This window comes from Acipenser ruthenus, chromosome 35 (assembly GCF_902713425.1).
Source record: "Acipenser ruthenus chromosome 35, fAciRut3.2 maternal haplotype, whole genome shotgun sequence".
In the NCBI taxonomy this organism is placed as follows: domain Eukaryota; kingdom Metazoa; phylum Chordata; class Actinopteri; order Acipenseriformes; family Acipenseridae; genus Acipenser; species Acipenser ruthenus.
The window spans coordinates 1,780,001-1,805,594 of NC_081223.1; the positions used below are offsets into that span (position 1 = coordinate 1,780,001).

The window sequence follows — 25,594 nt, forward strand, 5'->3', positions numbered from 1 at the left end:
TCTACATCATTTTTTAGCGTGTTTGAATTTGAAATCCGGACATTTATTTATACAATTTAGCCCACACAACATGTTGATTATATAGCGACAAACAAATTACTTCCTGGGGGGGGGGCAGTTCAGTTTCAATCAAGTTCCAGTCTCTCTGCCATTATCTTGCGCTGCTGTGTTTGGTCAGGTAAAAAGGGCGTGACCAGAGCGGTATGGGCAATCCCGTTAGGTAGCTTGCATGTCAATCTCTCCTTCTTTTCTATTTATACACCCAGCACTGCTTCCGCCCTTCGTCTGTGTTTGTTTTTTGTTGTTCGCTCCTTTCACTGCAGGCCATCTATCAGCTACCTGCTCAGGTGAATCTTTTCATCATTCAGCTTTTGTATTTTTCTGCAGGAGCTCCATCGTTAGTCTTTTCTGCTCCATCCAGTCTCCAGCGCAGCTACAGCGCCGTTCAAAGCGCAGCGTCATTCTCAGCTTGCTCTGCGTTTTCATCAGAAAGACTGTTCTGACGTCACCGCTGCACTGCAACTCTTTCACACCGGCGCCTCACAGACCATGGTTACCACGGCAACGCCTCAGCGAGTGACTCCTGGGAGTGGTAAGTTGCCATGGCGACCAGGCAGCTTTAACAGGCAATGCGAGCCTGTGCCTCACTACTGCAATCTTCTGGCTCCTGCTGCTGCGCTTTTGCAACATGAGAGCTTCAACTCGCCGAATTGTGACATCTAAATACTGCAGGCTCCTCTTCTAGACCTACGTTAACTTACTTATATCATCACTAACTGTTCTAGAGCAAATGTTCTATACATAGACAAGGATTTTAATCGCATTAACCAAATATATGCTACTTCACTGAAGATAAGTTTCAATTCCAATCACAACCTCTAGATGGCAGCATAACACCACAAGCTCTACATAATTTAAACTGATTTGCTATCGCTGCGAATCTCTCACACTCCAAACTTTCTATCAATTCCTGCAGTTCGTTGTCATTCCGAGGGATTATCAGTCCTCTTCTGCCTCAACCTCTTTTGCTTCATATATTAACTTGAATTTTTCAAATCCAAACCCCTCCCGTTTAGGATCTGGTCATGAAGCTATGCTTATCAGCTTTCTGAGATGTTAAGAATCCACTGTCACATTAATTTTCCAGCTTCCCTGCATCAGGCCATTCCTGCAACCTTCTTGTTCCCGGATTTGCACTTCCTCATTTGCCCCCAACTTCATCAAGGCACTTAATATAACTTTCAATGTCCATTTCATTCAATTTGAGCTTCCAGGCACGTAAGGATACGATGTCCTACGATTATCAACATTTCAGTCAAGCGTCCTCCTACACTGCAATAGACAATACACTCTTAGACTGCTCCTGATCAAATCAATAGGTTTTGCAGCAGCCTCCGAGCAACGCATTCCGTCGTTCAGTATTTTCTCAAAGATGATGACAAATTAATAGCTCAGTTGGTTAGAGTGAAAGAAACATCCACCAGTCAGCCCGGCTAGCTCAGTTGGTAGAGCATGAGACTCTTAATCTCAGGGTCGTGGGTTCGAGCCCCACGTTGGGCGTCCTTTTTAAATACAAATTGAAGATGTTTCTTCAAGGCAACAGATCAAAGTCTGATTCTGTTCACATTATATACAGTATTGCAACACAATTACTTATTGGTCATTGTCAAATAGCAATTCCTATTGTAAAATGCATGCATCGTTTATAGCTATAACGATATTGAAATAAATAATCTTACTTTTTTGGGTTGGCTTCAATCCGTTTCTTTTTTTACAGTTGTCATTACATCTTTCATGGAGCAACAGTTGGTATGTGCGTAATAAACCCAATTGGGCCCATATGACAACCCTAGGCTGTGCTGAAATAAATAATGCGGTTTTCTACAATAACAAACGCAGCTTGTCAGGATGGCCGAGTGGTCTAAGGCACCAGACTCAAGAACTCTGTCTTTCCAAAGAATTGTGTATTTTGGTCTCCGAATGGAGGAGTCGGTTCATATCCCACTTCTGACAGTTCAATTTGACTTATTATTAAAAGGAATACATTTGTTCATTTTTCTATGAAAGATTGTTTTAAGGAAATCAACAGCTGATACCAAACTCTTGTCAGCACTCAAAACCATTTTAATTTCCATTTTAAATCAGACTAAAATAGTGTTCCTAACACAGATTGCATTTTTGTTGTAAACAAACTACTTGTTGAAGTCACTGAAAAATATTTTGTGTCCAAACATGTGTTATTTAACTTCATTGTTTTAATATTCCAAATAACATATTACTTTGAAAAACATCTCCGTCGGCCACTGGATCGTGGTCTCAGGCTGGGATGCGGACCATTGAGAACAGTATAAACGATCTATTACTGGAAGTAGCTTACAGGAGAAATGCCCTCGTTTTACATGCTAGGATGATCGACATCGGCATTCATCAACTGCTGTTTACATTTTCTAACACGTTATGAGGACGAATACAAAGTTTGACACTTTCCTTGTAAGTGGGGGTAAGCACAAGTTATTTTCAGATGTAATGTCTTTATTTAAGCTCATCTAGTCCTGCGTAGTGCAAATCACATTACTATATTGTTATATTAGTCAATGCCTATTTAAAATGTTTTTAAATTGTTTTAACATTAGCAGTGATCCATTTGAAATTTGCTTATTGATTTGAACAACTGAACAATTGTAGGCTTGATGGTTTCTTTTTTTCTGCGTTTCTACCAGTATGAGATACGCACTCAAAATGTGTCCCCTTCCTTCAACAACCCCCTCGTCATACAAGCTCGAGCCACAGCGCTGCTGCATCGGGACACAGAGGTGGATTTTAAAGCGACTGAATCAACGAGCTGAGACTACTTTTTGAAGAAATTGAAAACATACCTCTAGTCGAAATATTTTCTATTTAGTTAATTTATTTTTTGAATTTGCAAATGGCAGACTGCATTGCCAATAAAAAAACTATAGGACAAGCTGAATTGCTCGTACCATGGATGTCGGTTTCTGTGAAGCAATCGGTTAGCGCGTTCGGCTGTTAACCGAAAAGTTGCTGGTTCAAGTCCACCCAGGGACGATGCTTTTTGCATTTCTTAATCACATTAGAAAATGGCACTCTGATACGTTGTTATTTCCTCCAATTAGACTGAAGAAAAAAATGTGTTCTGTTTTTTTAGTTCAAAATAACACAAAACAAAAAGAGTCTTGCTGTTTGCCGAAACCCGGGATCGAACCAGGGACCTTTAGATGTTCAGTCGAACGCTCTCCAAACTGAGCTATTTCGGCTTGACAAGACTAGTGTTTCGAGATAGCATTCTTTTTGGCAATCACCTTTTTGTCAATCCAGTAAACCTGTGATGAGAAACGTTCAACAGCTCGGAAACACTATAATAGAATCCTGACAAGCTGCGTTTGTTACAGTAGAAAACCGCATTATTTATTTCAGCACAGACTAGCTCTTTCACGCATAGAGGTCACTACAGTGGACAGCTATTTTTAAGTGATTATCTCCTATAGAAACTGTCTTGACATTACTGATGCATGGTATCCTCTTCAGTGGACGTCTACCGAAATTAAAACGCCTGCCATCTAGTGGCATTTGATAGGTACTACAAAAAACATAAAGGTGACAGAACAATGGCAGGGAAAAGTCCAGCAGCACTGAGCACCTCAAGGATTTCTGTAAAATCCTTTTACACAAAAAGAGCAGAGCAGGTAAAAATATATTCAAAGAAAGTCATGTTTAGGGAATAACATGGTATATGTTTTGTTCTAATAGTCCCTTTATTTTTTTCACAGTTTATGTTAAACCATATGTCCACTTAAGTGGACGTCTTGCACTATTAAGATTAAGATTAGCATTCTTTTTGTCAATCCAGTAAACCTGTTTATTATGAAAAAAGTTCAAACAGCTCGGAAAAACCATAATAGAATCCGATGCTTTTACAAATGCGTTTGGAAACTGTTGTTTTCTCCCAAATGCGGTTCTCAACAAATGGGTTTGTTTATTTTTTTTTGTATTCCTTCCAGAGTAAGACCAAAAGGCAAACAACCAGGAAATAGGTAAACACTGGAACCGGCTGCCTGAAAGTGCAGCGCTTGAACTGCCTCAACAAACGCTCACTAAGTGGCGAGGCCTGGGTTCCCAATTCTTATTTAAATTATAATTTGTCTTTTAGAAATATATGTGTACTGTTTCTTTAATGCTGTGCCTCCACCTATGTAAGGGAAATCTAAATACATGTGCACCCCCTAATAGGAATTATTATTAAATACTAATCCCAGTATCCACTCACACAACACACACCCATAGAAACAAGTAAACAATTCACTCAAATAAATGGGCAATAACAAGGTATTTTCAATAAGAACATAAACACACAACAAACAAAGGCTAGGTATTCAAATGAATATAAGCAAAATAAGATACAATCAATATATTACAACTAATATATTTACTCTTAAATATGCGTTGCTATGCAAAATAATTAAACTCTAAGTAGGCACCTGGCGATTCTTCCTCTATGGCGAACTCTGCTCAGAGCACTCTGTGATACTCATGAACTTGGCAGTTTCCAACTCGTTGTATAATTAAATACAAAACAGTGAAGCACCATCTTTCTGTATTTTGTAGAAGTATAAATACTCCGGTAAACATAAATAACATTCATCATACTCATACTTTGAAGTTTTTTGTTTTATTTGCCTTTATAAACTGCCATTTCTGAAAAAAAAAAAAAAAAAACAACTGTCTCAAGCATATTCAAAGTGGTAGAAAATGAATAAAACTATTCAATTAAAATCTAAAGCACACATTTCAGTATAGTATATTCTTCCACACTTTTTCAAACTCACGGTTGATGAGTTCTTGTCGATTTTGATTCATGTTTGTGTAATAAATTAAAAGTAGACAGTCTAAGCTTTCTGTCAGTGTAGGCCCTAAAACGTACGTCATACAGAAGGGCGTTTTTTTTCGTTTTATTTCCTTTACGCGATGATTTCAAAACCTAAACCAATCAGGGCCGAGCTAAGACTTAAACTATTGGTTTTTGAATGTGTCTATAATAAAACGTCATTTAAATCAGGGGCCAATCATGGTCGACATTTTAGATATTAGGGCGTTAACATTGTGCGCATTGGTGACGCGCTTGTAATTTTGAACAGTTGGCTGTGATGCTGCTGCGGTGACGCGCCGCAGAGAGAGATTCACGAAATATATGTATTTGCCGTTTCTAGACAAAATGATCGACACTTGAAATGTGGGTTTTGTGATATTTTAATCACTACATCCTTAATTTAAAAAATCAAGAACTTACATTTTAAACAAAAAAATGGTCTAGAACGTAAGGAAATTAATTCAAAATAAAATAAAATGCGTGAAATTAAGCTTAGACAAACAGCCTTTCGTTGTACCACGGGGGGGGGGGGGGGGGGGGGGGGGGGGGGGGGGAACACTGCTGCGGCTCCAGCAATGCTGAACATGAACTAGGTCATTTAAAATACGCTAGTACAGTAGTTAGTATAATAGGTAAACAGTTAAAAACTATAGATAATGGGGATATGACATAGATCTGACATATGCTTGTGTGCGTGTCTGTCATTAGACTGTCGTCTGAGCTCATATCTCCTGTGCATGTTGAATATTTTTAGGCTCTGTAGTTTTAATATGTAACAAAACTTCAGCAAATGGTCAATTGAATTAATTAAATACTTATTTTATTTATTTTAACCATTTTAACAAATAGCATGATACCAAATTATATATTATGCTTTAACTATATCAACGTCATATAAATTACAAAGTTGTAATTGTGTAACAATTTACACAAGTTTAAATTAGCTTAATATATTAATAAATTTAAAAAGCTAAACATTTTATTTATATACAAATATTCACATTACCTGCCTTTTCAGTGGCAAATGCACTCTACAAATTCTTAACATGTAAAACATTGTTATGGTGACTTTTGACCCCTAAACAAATACTATAACACATATTGCAAAACTGGAATAGTTATAATTTCTTAACAGACAAATAAAAACTCTTAAATATGCTATGATATGTTATGTTTCTATACATTATAAACAAAACCCTTGCATTTAAAAATGACCTATCCATTTTTTGCAGTACAGATTTACTGCACAGACACGTGTCTGTAGTGCCACGCCTTCTGGGCAGTCCCGACAGATGGGAGAGATGCGTTTCAACTTTCAATTTAAAAACACAACCAAGCTTGGAGTAAACTTTCTTTAAAAAGTTATTTATTTTTATTTTTTTTAATTCGGAAAGCTAAAAAGTCAGTAGAGTGCAACACTTAAATCTAAGATGGCCGCCGAGAAGAAAAGGGTAGCAGGATTTGATGCTTAAAAAATCATTTCTACACGTTTTAAATCATTTTTTTATATATTTTAATTTTAGATATGTGTAAGTTAAGTAAAAACTGTTAATAACCTATTTTTTGTTTGGTGTTGAAATCTAAAAAAACCATACACCACACGTACGCACGTGTACTCACGTGTACTGAACACGTGCACCAATATAAAAGAAATAACACGTTGCAGGCCTGAACCGTCGCTCGGGTACGTAGTGGCAATAATAATAATAATAAAAACATGCCTCTTCACTTATTTATGTCAAATAAGCAACACGATTCTACTTTCAAATCTGGCTTTTTCAACGGAACGTTGAAAAGAATTGTGGGATATGTGGAGCGAGTCATACAAGCAAAGGTATATTTCAAGGTTTTAAAACGACATATCCCACAATTCTCTTCAACGTCCCGTCCCTGTCTATTGAAGTTGCAGAGCAAGCTGGGGCGGCACATTGAAAATTCAGCTTGTTTGCATGTTTGTTTTTACGCTACTGACTGTCTCTGTTGAACCGAATACTGTTTTGTTTTTAGCCGTATTTTTATTTTCATCGGCAGACGCGCTCTGGATGCAAGCACAGTGCTGACATGTCATTTCCTAAAATTATATTAAGCGAGGTTTCCCGTAAATATACAGTATAAAGAAAAAAAGGCAGTGTATATTTCAGCACTACAACAAGACCATGTACGGAATTAAAACGAATGGACTAAATAGCCATTGTTTTGTAACAATTTAATTGGTTTAAAAGCAAACACGATTATCCATAAACTAATGTTCAGAGAAAATAAATATAAAAAAAGAATTTTGACAAAAGCTGCTGCGAGGCACTGTGGTTGAATGTGAAAACGTTACCCACGTAACGTTTTTCCCACCAGAAAGGAGAAATGCAGAAACGTCAATCTGTTAACGTTTCTCTCGTGAGACTGTGTTGCTCTCATCACCTTTCAATGCGTTGGTGATCACCTAACGGACCCCATGTGTTACTCACGGGGGACCACACAGATATTCCAGTGGGTCTGATGTGTCTTGATAACGCCGATTCAATGCATTGATTACAGTCCGATCGGGTGGTTAAACAAGGTTCACATGAATTAGACCATGTATTAAAATGCAAATGCAACAACGCTGCTACCCAGCAATACAGTGGAGATACACATTCAAAGACACGTTAAAACTGTCATAATAAAAACAATGCGACGGTTCAAAAGTACAAATACCCACCGCACACACACACACACAATGTCCGTGCAGGGGAGGAGAGAGAGAGAGAGACCAGCATCGCAATATAACCTATTCTGTGCACTTCTTAAACTCCAATCGACTACCAAATACACTAAAAACATGTGTCTACACACTACATTGCCAATAAAAAATCTATAGGACAATCTGAATTGCGATGTAGCCTATGAGAATCGCATGCTCAAATCAAGGGGAATTAGCTCAAATGGTAGAGCGCTCGCTTAGCATGCGAGAAGTAGCGGGATCGATGCCCGCATTCTCCAAATAGTTTTAATGTATCTGCGTATTTAGTCCCAACGCATTCTGGAGATACATATAAAGTGTGAAAATTCTTTGTAACAGAGACGCCCGCCCTACATTTATATTTTAAAGCACAGTCTGCTAATCTGTAATATTCCCCCGACTGAAAACTGCAGTGCGCCCTCCATCGTATGCCTTCCGAGAAGCACAAAGGGAGATTTTTTATAGTTTTTTTTTAGGAGTTGAAGAGTTTGTGTTAATTGAGAATAAATATAAATGGTTTGAAGTTTGCTTTAATTTGTAACGTGTTTGTAATGAATTAGTGGTTTTTTACCATCATTGTACTGTATACTAGCTACTGTTGCATGTCCATGAGTTTGTTTCTCAGCTTCCCATATGGTCTAGCGGTTAGGATTCCTGGTTTTCACCCAGGCGGCCCGGGTTCGACTCCCGGTATGGGAACGTCTTTGTTTTTGTCATTTTGTTACAGAACTGTGGTCATGTGTAATGTGTTTTCATTATGATAATAAAGCTACAGTTATAAAATAAAAAAGTATTTAAAAAAACCTACAGTTACTTGAGGTATATATATATATATATATATATATATATATATATATATATATATATATATATATATATATATATATATAATTTACAGAATGGTACAAATGTATTTGACTCTATTCACATTCCCATCGCAGTTTGTTTTTAGATTATATTAGTCCCTGGTCAAGACAAAGTCTCTCAGGGGTTGGCCTATCATTAGATTGCCGATGTAAGGTCTCTGGTCCCATCGTATAAGCAAGATAGTTTATTCACAAATAAATACATACACTTTTATTTATGTTTCTGTTGGTAAATTAACACATTATCGCATGCGTTCATGTCACGCTGTGCACTCTAACATTGCATCACAAGCAAACAGTACACCAGGACTTCGTGGTGCAACGGTAGCGCGTCTGACTCCAGATCAGAAGGTTGCGTGTTCAAATCACGTCGAGGTCAAAACCGGCTTTATATCTATTCCACTCTATATCATTTTTTAGCGTGTTTGAATTTGAAATCCGGACATTTATTTATACAATTTAGCCCACACAACATATTGATTATATAGCGACAAACAAATTACTTCCTGGGGGGGCAGTTCAGTTTCAATCAAGTTCCAGTCTCTCTGCCATTAGCTTGCGCTGCTGTGTTTGGTCCGGTAAAAAGGGCGTGACCAGAGTGGTATGGGCAATCCCGTTAGGTAGCTTGCATGTCAATCTCTCCTTCTTTTCTATTTATACACCCAGCACTGCTTCCATCCTTCGTCTGTGTTTGTTTTTGGTCTGTGTTTGTTTTTTGTTGTTCGCTCTTTTCACTGCAGGCCATTTCTCTGCTCAGCGCTGGTAGACAGTATCAGCTATTTTCCTACCTGCTCAAGTGATTCTTTTCATCATTCATCATTTTTCTGCAGGAGCTCCAACGTTAGTCTTTTCTGCTCCATCCAGTCTCCAGCGCAGCTACAGCGCCGTTCAAAGCGCAGCGTCATTCTCAGCTTGCTCTGCATTTTCATCAGAAAGACTGTTCCGACGTCACCGCTGCACTGCAACTCTTTCACACCGGCGCCTCACAGACCATGGTTACCACGGCAACGCCTCATCGAGTGACTACTGGGAGTGGTAAGTTGCCATGGCGACCAGGCAGCTTTAACAGGCAATGCGAGTCTGTGCCTCACGACTGCAATCTTCTGGCTCCTGCTGCTGCGCTTTTGCAACATGAGAGCTTCAACTCGCCGAATTGTGACATCTAAATACTGCAGGCTCCTCTTTTAGACCTACGTTAACTTACTTATATAAATCACAAACTGTTCTAAAGCAAATGTTTTATACATAAACAAGGATTTTAATCAACAGCTGATACCTAACTCTTGTCAGCACTCAATACCATTTTAATTTCCATTTTAAATCCGACTAGAATAGTGTTCCTAACACAGATTGCATTTTTGTTGTAAACAGACTACTTGTTAACGTCACTGAAAGATATTTTGTGTCCAAACATGTTATTTAACTTGATTGTTTTAATATTCTAAATAACATATTACTTTGAAAAACATCTCCGTCTACCACTGGATCGTGGTCTCAGGCTGGGATGCGGACCATTGAGAACAGTATAAACGATCTATTCCTAGACGTAGCTTACAGGAGAAATGCCCTCGTTTAACATGCTAGGATGATCGACTTCGGCATTCTCCAACTGCTGTTTACATTTTCTATCACGTTATGAGGAAGAAAAATATTTTGGTGTCCAAACATGTTATTTAATTTGATTGTTTATAACAATAACATATATGTTTTTCATAGCAATAACATATTGCTATGAAAAACATATATTTTTTAATACAGTCCTATTTGAGTATTTAAAATATGGTTATATTCAAATGCTAGCAATGGTGTGTTAATTTAACGAAGCGCCTAACGCCGCTCGGAACGTTCGCATTTTTAAATCCTAACGGTCTCTGCTCAGCTGAGTGGAATGTTCACGAGCCGGTTGCCTAGCAGCGTCTCCCCCTCCTTCTCTGCCCCGCCCTCTCGCCCTCTCTCGTTGCTCCAGCTAGGAGTTCAAATTTAGCTTCGTTATATTAGCGCAATTCTTTACTAACTTTTACAAATTAGCTTATTAGGGGCTTCGTGTTTTTAAGATGGTTCAAGTGCAGTCCGGGCAGACTGACTGGAACATCATTACAGTATACCGCACTGCGCTCAGCTTTGTGTGGCGGCTGATACACAAAATAATGAATGACTGTTAAATAAACCACATGTATTGCCTTTTAATGCTAAATTTGTATCTGGTATTCTAAGTATTATCTACAATTAATAATTCAGCTCTATTCATATTCAGAATGTAATACAGTATTAAAACTATCAAACTGACTGGAAACATGGAACACATTAATTGCGATCGATTCGATACCAATAGGATTACATAAGAGCTGTTGTGTATAGACAATGTCATAAACGCCGAAATGAACACGGACGGTCTTTATTAAGGGCTGACTCGTTTAGATGTTCGAGAGATCTAGGTGTACTGGACAAATCTACTGGATTTTTTCCAAATCGTAAGTGTACCTCCTGTGATAATACATTTAAAACTAAGAAAATGCACAAGCCATACAACGAAAAAAAAAGAGTACAGTATCTTACAAGTGATTGTGCTTCAACTCATGTCATTTATGTGATTTCTTGTCCTAGCCATTTGCAATATGATGGCAAAACTACTAGACAGTTACAATTGCGCATTAATGAGCGAGCATAAAAGTTCAATTAGGAGAAAACATATTCATCCACCACTAGCTAGACATTTTGTAGATGCCAAACATTCCGTTTCAGATCTTAAATTCTGTGGCATACAAACATTTTCAAGATCGCAGTGGTGGTAATGTCACGGGTGTCGAATGTGTTGATTATTATTTTATTCAGTATTATCACTTATGATTTTTGAATTTTAATTGGATTGGTTTTCCTTTTTTTGCACAGTTTGTTTATTTGAATTATTGTTTTATTTTTGAGCATTAGATGCATTTTAATGTGTATTTGTTCACTTAACCATACGTCATCCACTCTCTGGTCCAGACCTCCTCTTAGGGCTCCTGTCCAGATGCCTGTTTGGGCAGCCCTCTCCATAGGGTGCTGCGCTTCAGCTGAAGGCCTCAGGAGAGATCCTGATATCCTGACATAAACCACGAACGCAAAGGTTCTTGTCAGTACCTCTTTTCAAATGTCTTCAATCACCAAGTTCCGCAGTCCTCCCAGAGTGAGTCCACGAAAAAAAATAACAAAACGAAACTGACACTGTCCGTGCACAAAAAAACCCCCAGCCGCTCACTGTCTAATCTCGTCCTCTTTATTTTCGTTTACTTCCCTCAGCTTCTCTCTCTTTCCTATTCCGGTATCTCCTAGTTCCATGCTCCCAGTCTCTTAGTTCCTCACCCTTTTTATACCTCAAAGCCCTTCTAATTCCAGTTGTGTACAGGTACCTGCAATTGTTTGGGGCGGGACCTGAGGTCCGTGTGCTCAGTGCTTGTGATAAACAAAACAAAAAAAAACAAAAAATAAAAAAATAAAAACATTTGTTGAGAACCGCATTTGGGAGAAAACTTAACAGTTTCGAAACACATTTGTAAAGGCATCGGATTCTATTATGGTGTTGCCGAGCTGTTGAACGTTTCTCATTACAGGTTTACTGGATTGCCAAAAAGAATGCTATCTCGAAACATCAGTCTTGTCAAGCCGAAATAGCTCAGTTGGGAGAGCGTTAGACTGAAGATCTAAAGGTCCCTGGTTCGATCCCGGGTTTCGGCAAACAACAAGACGATATTGGTTTTGTATTATTTTGAACTAAAAAAACAGAGCACATTTTTTCTTCAGCGTAATTGGATGAAATAACAGCGTATCAGAGTGCCATTTTCTAATGTGATTAAGAAATGCAAAAAGCATCGTCCCTGGGTGGGCTTGAACCACCAACCTTTCGGTGAACAACCGAACGCGCTAACCGATTGCGCCACAGAGACCAACCTGTTAAGCAGCCAAAGCATACGGGAGTGATGAGCAAGGCGAGATGCTGCAGAATGTGATCGAGGGAGCAGAACTCAGCAGAACCTGAGATCACATCTAAGATGAAAGCAAGACGGGGCAGGAAAGTCTATGTAATCAATTATGGCAGCACAGCATATGTCGTTTTGTTAGATAACACCCTGGGAGACAACAGAGCAGTGTGTGTAAATAGCTACAATGGAAACCATATACTTACGACTTAATTTTGATACAGAACTGTGGTCATGTGTAATCTGTTTTCATTATGATAAGAAAGCTACAGTTCAGTGGATTATATTTGGAATCTTTGGTTCTGTCATTTACTATTTTCTCAAATAAGATGACAAATTAATAGCTCAGTTGGTTACAGAGAAAGAAACGAGCACCAGTCAGCCCGGCTAGCTCAGTCAGTAGAGCATGAGACTCTTAATCTCAGGGTCGTGGGTTTGAGCCCCACGTTGGGCGTCCTTTTTAAATACAAATTGAAGATGTTTCTTCGAGACAACGGAGCAAAGTCTGATTCTGTTCACATTGTATACAGTATTGCAACAAAATTAGTTATTGGTCACTGTCATATAGCAATTGCTATTGTAAAATGAGTGTATCGTTTATACCTATAACGATATTGAAATAAATAATCTTACTTTTTTGGGTTGGCTCAATCCGTCTCTTTTTTTACAATTGTCATTACATCTTTCAAGGAGCAACAGTTGGTATGTGCGTAATAAACCCAATTGGGCCTTGATACAATAGACAACACTAGACTGTGCTGAAATAAATAATGCAGTTTTCTACTGTAACAAGCGCAGCTTGTCAGGATTCTATTATGGTGTTTCCGAGCTGTTGAACGTTTCTCATAATACACAGGTTTACTGGACTGACAAAAAGGTGATCGACAAAAAGAATGCTATCTCGAAACACTAGCTTTGTCAAGTCAGTAATAGATCGTTTATACTGCTGTTCTCAATGGTCCGCATCCCAGTCTGAGACCACGATCCAGTGGCCGACGGAGATGTTTTTCAAAGTAATATGTTATTTGGAATATTAAAACAATCAAGTTAAATAACATGTTTGGACACAAAATATTTTTCAGTGACGTTAACAAGTAGTCTGTTTACAACAAAAATGAAATCTGTGTTAGGAACACTATTTTAGTCTGATTTAAAATGGAAATTAAAATGGTATTGAGTGCTGACAAGAGTTTGGTATCAGCTGTTGATTTTCTTAAAACAATCTTTTATAGTAAAATAAAGAAATTTATTCTTTTTAAAAATAAGTAAAATTGAACTGTCAGAAGTGGGACTTTAACCCTCGCCTCCATTCAGAGACCGGAACACACAATTCTTTGGAAAGACAGAGTCCTTGAGTCTGGCGCCTTAGACCACTCGGCATTCTGACAAGCTGTGTTTGTTATTGTAGAAAACCGCATTATTTATTTAAGTACACACTAGGGTTGTCTTGTATCAAGGCCTGATTGGGTTTATTACGCACATACCAACTTTTGCTCCATGAATGATGTAATGACAATTGTAAAAACAAAGAAACGGATTGAAGTCAACCCAAAAAAGTAAGATTATTTATTTCAATATCGTTATAGCTATAAACGATGCATACATTTTACAATTACAATTGCTATTTGACAGTGACCAATAAGTAATTTTGTTGCAATACTGTATACAATGTGAACAGAATCAGACATTGCTCCGTTGTCTCGAAGAAACATCTTCAATTTGTATTTAAAAAGGACACCCAACGTGGGGCTCGAACCCACGACCCTGAAATTAAGAGCCTCATGCTCTACCGACTGAACTAGCCGGGCTGACTGGTGCTGGTTTCTTTCACTCTAACCAACTGAGCTATTAATTTGTCGTCTTTTTTGAGAATATACTGAATGACAGAACCAAAGATTCCAAATATAATCCACTGAACTGTATCTTTATTATCATAATGAAGACAGATTACACATGACCACAGTTCTGTATCAAAATTAAGTCTTAAGTATATGGTTTCCATTGTAGCTATTTACACACACTGCTCTGTTGTCTCCCAGGGTGTTATCTAACAAAACGACATATGCTGTGCTGCCATAATTGATTACATAGACTTTCCTGCCCCGTCTTGCTGTCTTCTTTGATGTGATCTCAGGTTCTGCTGAGTTCTGCTGAGTTCTGCTCCCTCGATCACGTTCTGCAGCATCTCGCCTTGCTAATCACTCCCGTATGCTTTGGCAGTTTAACAGGTTGGTCTCTGTGGCGCAATCGGTTAGCGCGTTCGGCTGTTAACCGAAAGGTTGGTGGTTCAAGCCCACCCAGGGACGATGCTTTTTGCATTTCTTAATCACATTAGAAAATGGCACTCTCATACGATGTTATTTCATCCAATTACGCTGAAGAAAAAATGTGCTCTGTTTTTTTTTTAGTTCAAAATAATAGAAAACAAATATAGTCTTGTTGTTTGCCGAAACCCGGGATCGAACCAGGGACCTTTAGATCTTCAGTCTAACGCTCTCCCAACTGAGCTATTTCGGCTTGACAAGACTGATGTTTCGAGATAGCATTCTTTTTGGCAATCCAGTAAACCTGTAATGAGAAACGTTCAACAGCTCGGCAACACCATTATAGAATCCGATGCCTTTACAAATGTGTTTCGAAACTCTTAAGTTTTCTCCCAAATTCGGCTCTCAACAAATGTTGTTTTTTTTTGTATTCCTTCCAGAGTAAGTCCAAAAGGCAAACACTGGAACTGGCTGCCTGAAAGTGCAGCGCTTGAACTGCCTCAACAAACGCTGAGCTCTAAAACATGTACATTGAAAGTCTATTAACATCGTTAACACAATAATCTGTAGTCCAATAGCGGTTAATCCACAGGGTGACCAATAAAGTGACTGCTGGCTTTGTTTAAATATTAACAAGATGTTTTCAGGATTCACGCGTATTCTGAACAAGCACGATAGAATATGGTAGTGAAAGGACAAGCAAATAACAGGTTTATTGGCTCCGGTCTTGTATCATCACCCTGACTACTGTCCGTAAGAAAGTGGCATTAATCAAAACGTCATTATGCAAGGTTCCAAATGCGCAAATACGCAACATATTTAAACTTCTTCACAATCTTAAACCTTCCCAAATGAATTTAAAATACTTACTGAAAGGTTACGCACATTTTCACTATCTCATGCAAGGAAGTGTTAATATGACTTTATTACCCAACTGTGTCAATGAAGACTGGTCAACAGTAATTTCGGATTCACTTTAGTTTATTGTGCTGTATCAAATGAAACATAAAAATGACGTATTAATTAGTATTGTGTGAATATTTTATTTAGATCGTTTTTTTTTTCTTTTCATAATTTTCTGTTTGCTTTGCACTGTGTTTTTTGCTGTGTTGATTACTATTTGTCTATTTTGTTTGGTGCACGGGTGAAACGGAGTTCGTAATTAAAGTATTTTTTGTTTTGTTTATCACAAGCACTGTGCACACGGACCTCAGGTCCCGCCCCAAACAATTGCAGGTACCTGTACACACCTGGAATTAGAAGGGCTTTGAGGAAGAAAAAGGGCGAGGAACTAAGAGACTGGGAGCATGGAACTAGGAGATACCGGAATAGGAAAGAGAGAGAAGCCGACGGAATAAACGAAAATAAAGAGGACGAGATTAGACAGGAAGCGGCTGGGGTTTTTTTGTGTACAGACAGTGTCAGTTTCGTTTTTTTTTTTTTTTTCGTGGACTCACTCTGGGAGGACTGCGGAACTTGGTGATTGAAGACATTTGAAAAGAGGTACTGACAAGAACCTTTGCGTTCGTGGTTTATGTCAGGATATCAGGATCTCTCCTGAGGCCTTCAGCTGAAGCGCAGCACCCTATGGAGAGGGCTGCCCAAACAAGCATCTGGACAGGAGCCCTAGGAGGAGGTCTGGACCAGAGAGTGGATGACGTATGGTTAAGTGAACAAATACACATTAAAATGCATCTAACGCTCAAAAATAAAACAATAATTCAAATAAACAAACTGTGCAAAAAAAGGAAAACCAATCCAATTAATATTCAAAAATCATAAGTGATAATACTGAATAAAATAATAATCAACACATTCGTCACCCGTGACATTACCACCACTGCGATCTTGAAAATGTTTGTATGCCACAGAATTTAAGATCTGAAACGGAATTTTTGGCATCTACAAAATGTCTAGCTAGTGGTGGATGAATATGTTTTCTCCTAATTGAACTTTTATGCTCGCTCATTAATGCGCAATTGTAACTGTCTAGTAGTTTTGCCATCATATTGCAAATGGCTAGGACAAGAAATCACATAAATGACATGAGTTGAAGCACAATCACTTGTAAGATACTGTACTCTTTTTTTTTCGTTGTATGGCTTGTGCATTTTCTTAGTTTTAAATGTATTATCACAGGAGGTACACTTACGATTTGGAAAAAATCCAGTAGATTTGTCCAGTACACCTAGATCTCTCGAACATCTAAACGAGTCAGCCCTTAATAAAGACCGTCCGTGTTCATTTCGGCGTTTATGACATTGTCTATACACAACAGCTCTTATGTAATCCTATTGGTATCGAATCGATCGCAATTAATGTGTTCCATGTTTCCAGTCAGTTTGATAGTTTTAATACTGTATTACATTCTGAATATGAATAGAGCTGAATTATTAATTGTTGATAATACTTAGAATACCAGATACATATTTAGCATTGAAAAGCAATACATGTGATTTATTTAACAGTCGTTCATTATTTTGTGTATCAGCCGCCACACAAAGCTGAGCGCAGTGCGGTATACTGTAATGATGCTGCAGTCAGTCTGCCCGGACTGCACCTGAACCATCTTAAAAACACGAAGCCTCCAATAAGCTCATTTGTTGGTAAAGAGTTGCGCTAATATAACGAAGCTAAATTTGAACTCCTAGCTGGAGCAACGAGAGAGGGCGAGAGGGCGGGGCAGAGAAGGAGGGGGAGACGCTGCTAGGCAACCGGCTCGTGAACATTCCACTCAGCTGAGCAGAGACCGTTAGGATTTAAAAATGCGAACGTTCCGAGCGGCGTTAGGCACTTCGTTAAATTAACACACCGTTGCTGGCATTTGAATATAACCATATTTTAAATACTCAAATAGGACTGTATTAAAAAATATATCATGTTTTTCAAAGTAATATGTTATTTGAAATATTAAAACAATCAAGTTAAATAACATGTTTGGACAATATTTTTCAGTGAGGTTAACAAGTAGTCTGTTTACAACAAAAATGCAATTTGTGTTAGGAACACTATTTTAGTCTGATTTAAAATGGAAATTAAAATGGTATTGAGTGCTGACAACAGTTTGGTATCAGCTGTTGATTTCCTTAAAACAATCTTTTATAGTAAAATAAAGAAATGTATTCTTTTTAAAAATAAGTAAAATTGAACTGTCAGAAGTGGGATTTGAACCCACGCCTCCATTCAGAGACCAGAAAAAACAATTCTTTGGAAAGACAGAGTTCTTGAGTCTGGCGCCTTAAACCACATGGCCGTCCTGACAAGCCGCGTTTGTTATTGTAGAAAACCGCATTATTTATTTCAGCACACACTAGGGTTGTCTATCAAGGCCGATTGTGTTTATTACACACATACCAACTGTTGCTCCATGAATGATATTATGACAAGTGTAAAAAAAGAAACGGATTGAAGCCAACCCCAAAAAGAAAGATTATTTATTTCAATATTGTTATAGCTACAAACAATGCATGCATTTTACAATAGCAATTACTATATGACAGTGACCAGAAACACCTACAATTTGTTTTTGAAAAGGACGCCCAACATGGAGCTCAAACCCACGACCCTGAGATTAAGAGTCTCATGCTCTACCGACTGAGCTAGCCAGGCTGACTGGCGGAAGTTTCTTTGACTCTAACCAACTGAGCTATTAATTTGTGTTATTTGAGAAAATACTGTAAGTGACAACGACAGAACCCAAAGATTCCAAATATAATCCACTGAACTTCGCCAGAAACAGCTTTGATGACACAAAGTCGAATGACACGAACCCTAAGAATGTTATTCAGATTCATTGTCGCTTAGAAACAACCGCAGCCTCCCTGCCTCAATACAAATAATACCAAATGAAAAATCGAATTCCATGTATTTAAAAATGAATGGTCTCATCCATCTGGAATGATTGGTTCTGCATTTATACAGTATCAACCTTAATCTGAGTTGAGAGGCACCCAACCTGTGGAGGATTTTAAATGTGAGGGGATGTGAATAGACTCAAATACATTTGCATCATTCTGTGTGTGTATGTATGTATATACAGACGTGCTCAAATTTGTTGGTACCCCTCCACAAAAAACGAAGAATGCACAATTTTCTCTGAAATAACTTGAAACTGACAAAAGTAATTGGCATCCACCATTGTTTATTCCATATTTAATAGAAATCAGACTTTGCTTTTGATTTTTTATTCAACATAATATTGTAAACAATAAAACAAATGAAAATGGCATGGACAAAAATGATGGGACCGCTAACCTAATATTTTGTTGCACAACCTTTAGAGGCAATCACTGCAATCAAACGTTTTCTGTAGCTCTCAATGAGACTTCTGCACCTGTTAACAGGTAGTTTGGCCCACTCTTCCTGAGCAAACTGCTCCAGCTGTCTCAGGTTTGATGGGTGCCTTCTCCAGACTGCAAGTTTCAGCTCTTTCCATAGATGTTCGATAGAATTCAGATCAGGACTCATAGAAGGCCACTTCAGAATAGTCCAATGTTTTGTTCTTATCCATTCTTGGGTGCTTTTAGCTGTGTGTTTTGGGTCATTATCCTGTTGGAGGACCCATGACCTGCGACTGAGACAGAGCTTTCTGACACTGGGCAGTATGTTTCGCTCCAGAATGCCTTGATAGTCTTGAGATTTCATTGTGCCCTGCACAGATTCAAGGCACCCTGTGCCAGGCGCAGCAAAGCAGCCCCAAAACATAACCGAGCCTCCTCCATGTTTCACTGTAGGTATGGTGTTCTTTTCTTTGAAAGCTTCATTTTTTCGTCTGTGAACATAGAGCTGATGTGATTTGCCAAAAAGCTCCAGTTTTGACTCATCTGTCCAAAGGACATTCTCCCAGAAGGATTGTGGCTTGTCAATATGCATTTTAGCAAATTCCAGTCTGGCTTTTTTATGTTTTTCTGTCAAAAGTGGAGTCCTCCTGGGTCTTCTTCCATGGAGCCCACTTTCGCTCAAAAAGCGACGGATGGTGCGATCAGAAACTGACGTACCTTCAACTTGGAGTTCTGTATCTCTTTGGCAGTTATCCTTGGTTCTTTTTCTACCATTCGCACTATCCTTCTGTTCAATCTAGGGTCGATTTTCCTCTTGCGGCCGCACCCAGGGAGGTTGGCTACAGTTCCATGGACCTTAAACTTCTTAATAATATTTGCAACTGTTGTCACAGGAACATCAAGCTGCTTGGAGATGGTCTTGTTGCCTTTACCTTTACCATGCTTGTCTATTATTTTCTTTCTGATCTCCTGAGACAACTCTCTCCTTTGCTTTTTCTGGTCCATGTTCAGTGTGGTGCACACAATGATACCAAACAGCACAGTGACTACTTTTCTCCATTTAAATAGGCTGAATGACTGATTACAAGATTGGAGACATGTGTGATACTAATTAAATAAACTAATTAGTTTGAAATATCACTATAATCCAATTATTTATTATCTTTTCTAAGGGGTACCAACAAATGTGTCCAGGCCATTTTAGAATATGTTTGTAGAATAAGCAAAAATTCATCTCTTTTCACAGCTTCTTTGCTTTATTCTATGACATACCAAAGGCATGCAAGTATACATGATAAAATAGCTTTTAATTTCATCACTTTTCAGGAGGAATGAAGCATTATTTCAATGAGCTGTAAGGGTACCAACAAATTTGAGCACGTCTGTATATATATATATCAAGTAACTGTAGCTTTATTTTTAATTTTTTTAAATGTTAGCTTGCGTGGTTCAGGGGGCGTGGAGCTGGGGGCCTCTAATCTTCTAATGTCCTGTCAATTAGCATCTATTTACTATTTAAGACCTGATCACCTGCACCTTTTCTGTCTAGTGTTTCGTTTTTGTAGCAAACGCTCAGACGCCGTCGTTTCGTGCTCCACCGCTAAATATCTAAACTTCGTTGCCTCGCTCTGCAGGTCATTTCTCTGCACAGCGCTGCCAAGATATATTATCAATCATTTTCCTACCTGCTCAGGTGATACTTCTTTTCAGTCAGCTTCTCTTTTCGGCTTCAATAGCTCCAACGTTTGTCTTTCCTGTTCCATCCAGCAACAGCGCCGTTCAAGCGCAGCTTCATTACTCAACCTGTCTGCAACTTTATCAGAAAGACTGGTCCTCTGCTAAACTTTCAAGCTCCTTCGACAAGACATCGACATTCCCGTTGTCAGCGATTGCCTTACTTTAGCTCTATTAAATCCACCATTAAGCTTTGGCTGCGGAATCTCTCTTTACTCCTCGCCTGCAACCAGACGCCCCTCCCCTGCTCCCACAGAGCCAGCACAATTACCGTTCCATCAGAAGATCCTGCCCTGGACCTCCATCAGCTACGTTCAACCTTTTAAAAGACGTATCCTGCCCATTTTAACCAGTGTCGGCTCGTGGTTTGACTCGTCACAACATGCTCCAACGATAGTGCTGCACTGCAACTTTTCCACCGGCGCCTTACAGACCACGGTTACCACGGTAACGCCGTCATTGAGTGACTGCGGGGAGTGGTAAGTTGTCATGGTGACCAGGCAGTTTCATCAGGCTCTGCGTGCTCTGTGCCTCAGTACTGCTGTCTTCCGGCTTCCTGTTGCTGCGCTTTCACAACTGGTGGAGACGAATTCAACGCGCCGAATCATGACCTCTAAGTACTGCGTTTACTTATTTATATACATAACTAACTGTCCTAACATCTCTAGAACATTTATTATTTAAATCTAAGGGAATAAGCAAACATTGTTCTACATAGACAAGGTTTCTTAATCGTAATAACTTCATAGATTCTACCCTGCTTCACTCAAGTCAATGGTTTAATTCCAATCATAACCTCTGGATGGCAGTATAATACCACAAGTTCTCTCTCTATATATTAAACGAGTTTGGTATCGCTGCGAAGCTCGGACACTACAGCTTTTCTATCTATTCTCGCAGTTATCACTGTAATGGATTCTCGGGAGTTCCCCTCCTGCCTCATTCTTTGTCTATCTATATCAACTGACATTCTTCAATTTCAACTCTACCTGCCCTCCCCGCCCCTTTGAGGACATGGTCATGAAGCCACGCACTTGTCGGCTTTCTGAGATGCTCCGAATCTACCGTCACATTAACTTCCAGCTTCCCTGCACCAGGCTTCCATCCCAGTGACCTCTTCCTGTTCCCGGATTCGTGCTTCCTCATCTGGCTCCTCTCCTTCAAACCGACAAATTTCACCAAGGCACCTTATTCAACCTTCAAGTTACCATTTCAACAACGTGAGCTGCCAGTCAGAAACGGAAACCATGTCCTACAACTATCATCATTTCAGTCAAGTGCCCTCCTATCCTGCGATTAGACAATACACTCAGACTGCTCCCGACCAAGTCAATAAATTTTGCAATAGCCTCCGAGCAACGCATTCTTCATCCTCTCAGGTTCTACAGCGGCCTCAGCTCTATGCATTCTTCATCTCTGGCTTCATCTAAATCCCTTTCACTCAAAGACCAATATCCACCGCATTCAGCAGATCTCTGCGCTCTACAGCAGACCACCACACTATCGATGGCAGTCCACCGTTCATTATTACAGATCACTGCTTCAGCAGATCTCTGCGCTCTGCAACAGACCACCACACTCTACTGATGACAGTCCACCATTCACAATAACAGATCACTGCTTCAGCAGATCTCTCTCTCTCTCTCTCTCTACAGCAGACCACTGCTCATCATTGACCGCGCTTCATCGTTACTTCTTTAGATCTCTGCACCATTCAGCAGATCCCGTCCTCTCTGTTAATTGCTCCTCACTGCAGCAGATCTCTGCTTCCTCTTCAGATCTACTCACTATTATAGCATGCAAAGTTGCTTTAGTTTACAGTTTAAATCTGTACCTGCACTACTCCAGAGCTTCCAACGCTTCCGCTTTCCTCCAATATGCAGATCACCACAGCATTCCACAACCAAGGCTAACGCTAATCCCCATCTAATCAAAATACGAGGTGCTTGACCTTCTCGGCAATCTATTCAGATGTCCTCACATCCTCTCAAATATTACAGCATTAATGCATGGTGAGAGACGTGGTATGAGACTGGAAATCTGTCTTGATTATGAGTTAAGGAGTTCCACTACTAGGAGAATGACTGGAGTTGTGAAACCCAATCTCTGAATGTGAGTTCACCTCTTCCATTTCAAGCGGACAGGATAGTAGCAGACCGCTGATCGATCCCGTATTAACTAACACATAGGATGGTCGACATCTCCTCTCTTCCCTTGTTTCCAGAAAATGGAGCACAAAGGGTGCTGAGCTTCCCCAGCAGTCGATTTACACATGTTCGTTCAGTTCCAGCTGCCACCTCAACCTTCAGTTCCAGCTCCCCTTCGGCCTCTACTTTCGGTATCCAGTTCCGTCAGCTGGTCCCGTCTGCTGCCCCCCCCCTCCAGACTCCCCAGCTTCATCAGCTGCTATTTGACTGAATCCTACTCTCAGTAACCTCCTTCAATCTGCTCCGCATTTCATGTCTGCAGCCCTCGCCCTTCTTCGAGAGCTTCATATTCTACAGCTTGGTCAGTGTTTTCAGCCTTCTGTGCCCAGAATCGGATTCATCCTATTCCTTCAAACAACCAGATCCTGGCTTTCATCGTCCACTGTAGGGATTCTCTCTCTCTCTCTCTCTCTCTCTCTCTCCCCCATTTTCTCCATACCAGCAGTTCGCCTGACCCTCCGTGGGATTCTTAAGAGCCTTCCCTTCTGCCTCACCTTCCCGCCTGTCTACATTAATGAACATTCTCCGTTTGCTCATTCTACTCTTTGGAAATGCCACTTCGCCCCATACAAGGATCTACCTATGGAGATCATCTGCATCTGAGCCCTCTTCAGTCTTCTCAGGAGCTCAGAATCCACAGTTTCTTCTACTTCTAATTTTACTCCATCTTTCAGTTGCGTACCTCCATGACGGATCCATTTCAGCGCGGTCACTTCATTCAGCGGTCAAGCAGAGTCCTCTATCTGCCCATTCTTTTCAACGTCAAGGTATCTCAGCCTTCTTCAGTCTCCTCAGAACTCGCAGTTTCTTCTGCTTCTAATTTACTTCATCATTCGGTCGTACCTCCAAGACGGATCAATTTCAGCATGGTTAGTTCATTCAGCTGTCAAGCAGAGTCCCCTATCTGCCCCTTCTTTTCAACATCAAGGTATCTCCCCAGCAAGAAACCTTAACCCGCCCCCTAGACCCTCAGTTCATTGATTCCTCTCGCTCCTATCATCACTCATCGCTGGTTCTCAACCCACCTCTCTACCATCCAGAGCAAGCCTCCCTCCTCTACTCTACCCCACTCCTCGGATCACTTGTCACTGGATCTCAACCTACTTCGCCTCCAGAGCATGCCTCCCCCCCCAAATCATTCTGTAGGCACAGCCCCCTTTGCTGCAAGGGCCAACATCAATCACAGCCAGATCATGAATGTGGGGAGCTGCAGTGGATTCTTTCATTTATTCATTCATTCATTCTCCTCTCATATAGTTGCTGCCCATTTTTAAAAATTGCTAGTATGCCTGGAGTGGAGGCTTCCTGTCTGCCGGGGCCACCAGAGGTTTTCCCTTAATCGGCCTCAAGGGGTTTTTTCCTCTCCACTGAGCGGCAGGTATACACAGTCACATCCTACTAACAAATTACTAATCTCCCTCTGTTTGTCCTGTTTGTCCTTCTGGTCTTTTGTTTATGTTATGCATTGGCATGTGCAGTCTTTTGTTTGTCTCACGGTGTGGGAGTTTTCGTGAGGTGCCGGGGGTCCATCCTTTGGGGGGCAAGTGAGTCTCACTTCCCCGACCTCAGGGCTAGGCATCCGCCTCCCTTACCTTCAGGGGGGTTCTCACCATGTGAGTCGGAGTGGACCCCCGGCCAAACTCTGTCCTGTCGCAGCTCCTGCGCTCATCTTACCTTACTCGAGGCTCTGTTCTATTCTGCCTCTCTTTCAGGACGTGGTCACTCGTGCTGAGTCCTATACTAACCTCAATGCTTTGTCCTTATTTTTCAAGTCCCAGGCAGCATGACGTCTCGGCCAATCAGGGGTTTTACGAGCGCCCCTTACAAAAGCCTCAGATGCTGGGCACCTCTCATCTCCTCTCGAGGGGCGGCTTTCCGAGTCATAACCCTCATATGTGTTTTCGGTTGCTGGGTCCTCCGCCCCTGAGATGTGTCGGCATCGTCGCCCTCAGTCAGTGACCATCTTTTCTATCCCGCTTCGGTTGCTGGGTCCTCTGCCCCTGGGATGTGTCGGCATCGTCGTCCTCAGTCAGCGACCACATTCTGTCCTACTAACTGCTCCTTGCTGCTGCTTCTGCCTTATCCTTCACCCCAGCTCACGCCCAGTGAACATATATATATTTTTTTATTTTATAACTGTAGCTTTATTATCATAATGAAAACACATTACACATGACCACAGTTCTGTAACAAAATGACAATAACAAAGAACCACAAAAACTGATTGAGAGAAACGGTAGTTCCTCGTACAAGTTAGGAAAACTTTTTTGAAACTACCGACTCTATACAGCTCAAAGAGTTTAGCTGTTTTTACCTTGTTGCAACGCATTTCAACAACTGCGCAGTGGCACAGCGGGCTAAGGTCGTGTGCTCTTCAAGAACGTTATGTTGCATGTTGCAAGTATGTTTTTTTTCTGCGATATGTGCTGTTTTAAAACATAAATAATTTGTTTAATATAAATGGTGTGGATATCAAACTGCTTGCATTCCCTGGTATGTTCTGACGTTGACCAGCATGTGGAATCACATGATTGGTAGATGTCCAGTTATTAAGCTTTTCTGTTTGAATAGTCGCTACACACCCTTAAAAAGTAGACAGAAGAGGAAGAAGAAGAAGAATGTCACCTTAGTTTGGCGACTTATATCTCATTGTGTATAAGAGGTATGAACGTTTTTTTCACATTTG

The 25,594-nt window shown here is 40.1% G+C and overlaps 6 non-coding genes across 6 annotated transcripts; 5 read left to right on the top strand and 1 right to left on the bottom strand.

Annotated features, from left to right (window-relative positions):
• Positions 1–1,487: 1,487 nt before the first annotated feature.
• On the top strand, positions 1,488–1,560 carry trnak-cuu (transfer RNA lysine (anticodon CUU)). The gene has a single exon. It is a non-coding gene; the product is annotated as a tRNA-Lys (tRNA).
• Positions 1,561–8,228: 6,668 nt separating this feature from the next.
• Positions 8,229–8,300, top strand: trnae-uuc (transfer RNA glutamic acid (anticodon UUC)). Its single transcript has one exon. It is a non-coding gene; the product is annotated as a tRNA-Glu (tRNA).
• Positions 8,301–8,774: 474 nt separating this feature from the next.
• trnaw-cca (transfer RNA tryptophan (anticodon CCA)) lies at positions 8,775–8,846 on the top strand. The gene has a single exon. It is a non-coding gene; the product is annotated as a tRNA-Trp (tRNA).
• Positions 8,847–12,108: 3,262 nt separating this feature from the next.
• On the top strand, positions 12,109–12,181 carry trnaf-gaa (transfer RNA phenylalanine (anticodon GAA)). Its single transcript has one exon. It is a non-coding gene; the product is annotated as a tRNA-Phe (tRNA).
• Positions 12,182–14,655: 2,474 nt separating this feature from the next.
• Positions 14,656–14,729, top strand: trnan-guu (transfer RNA asparagine (anticodon GUU)). The gene has a single exon. It is a non-coding gene; the product is annotated as a tRNA-Asn (tRNA).
• Positions 14,730–14,867: 138 nt separating this feature from the next.
• trnaf-gaa (transfer RNA phenylalanine (anticodon GAA)) lies at positions 14,868–14,940 on the bottom strand. The gene has a single exon. It is a non-coding gene; the product is annotated as a tRNA-Phe (tRNA).
• Positions 14,941–25,594: the final 10,654 nt, after the last annotated feature.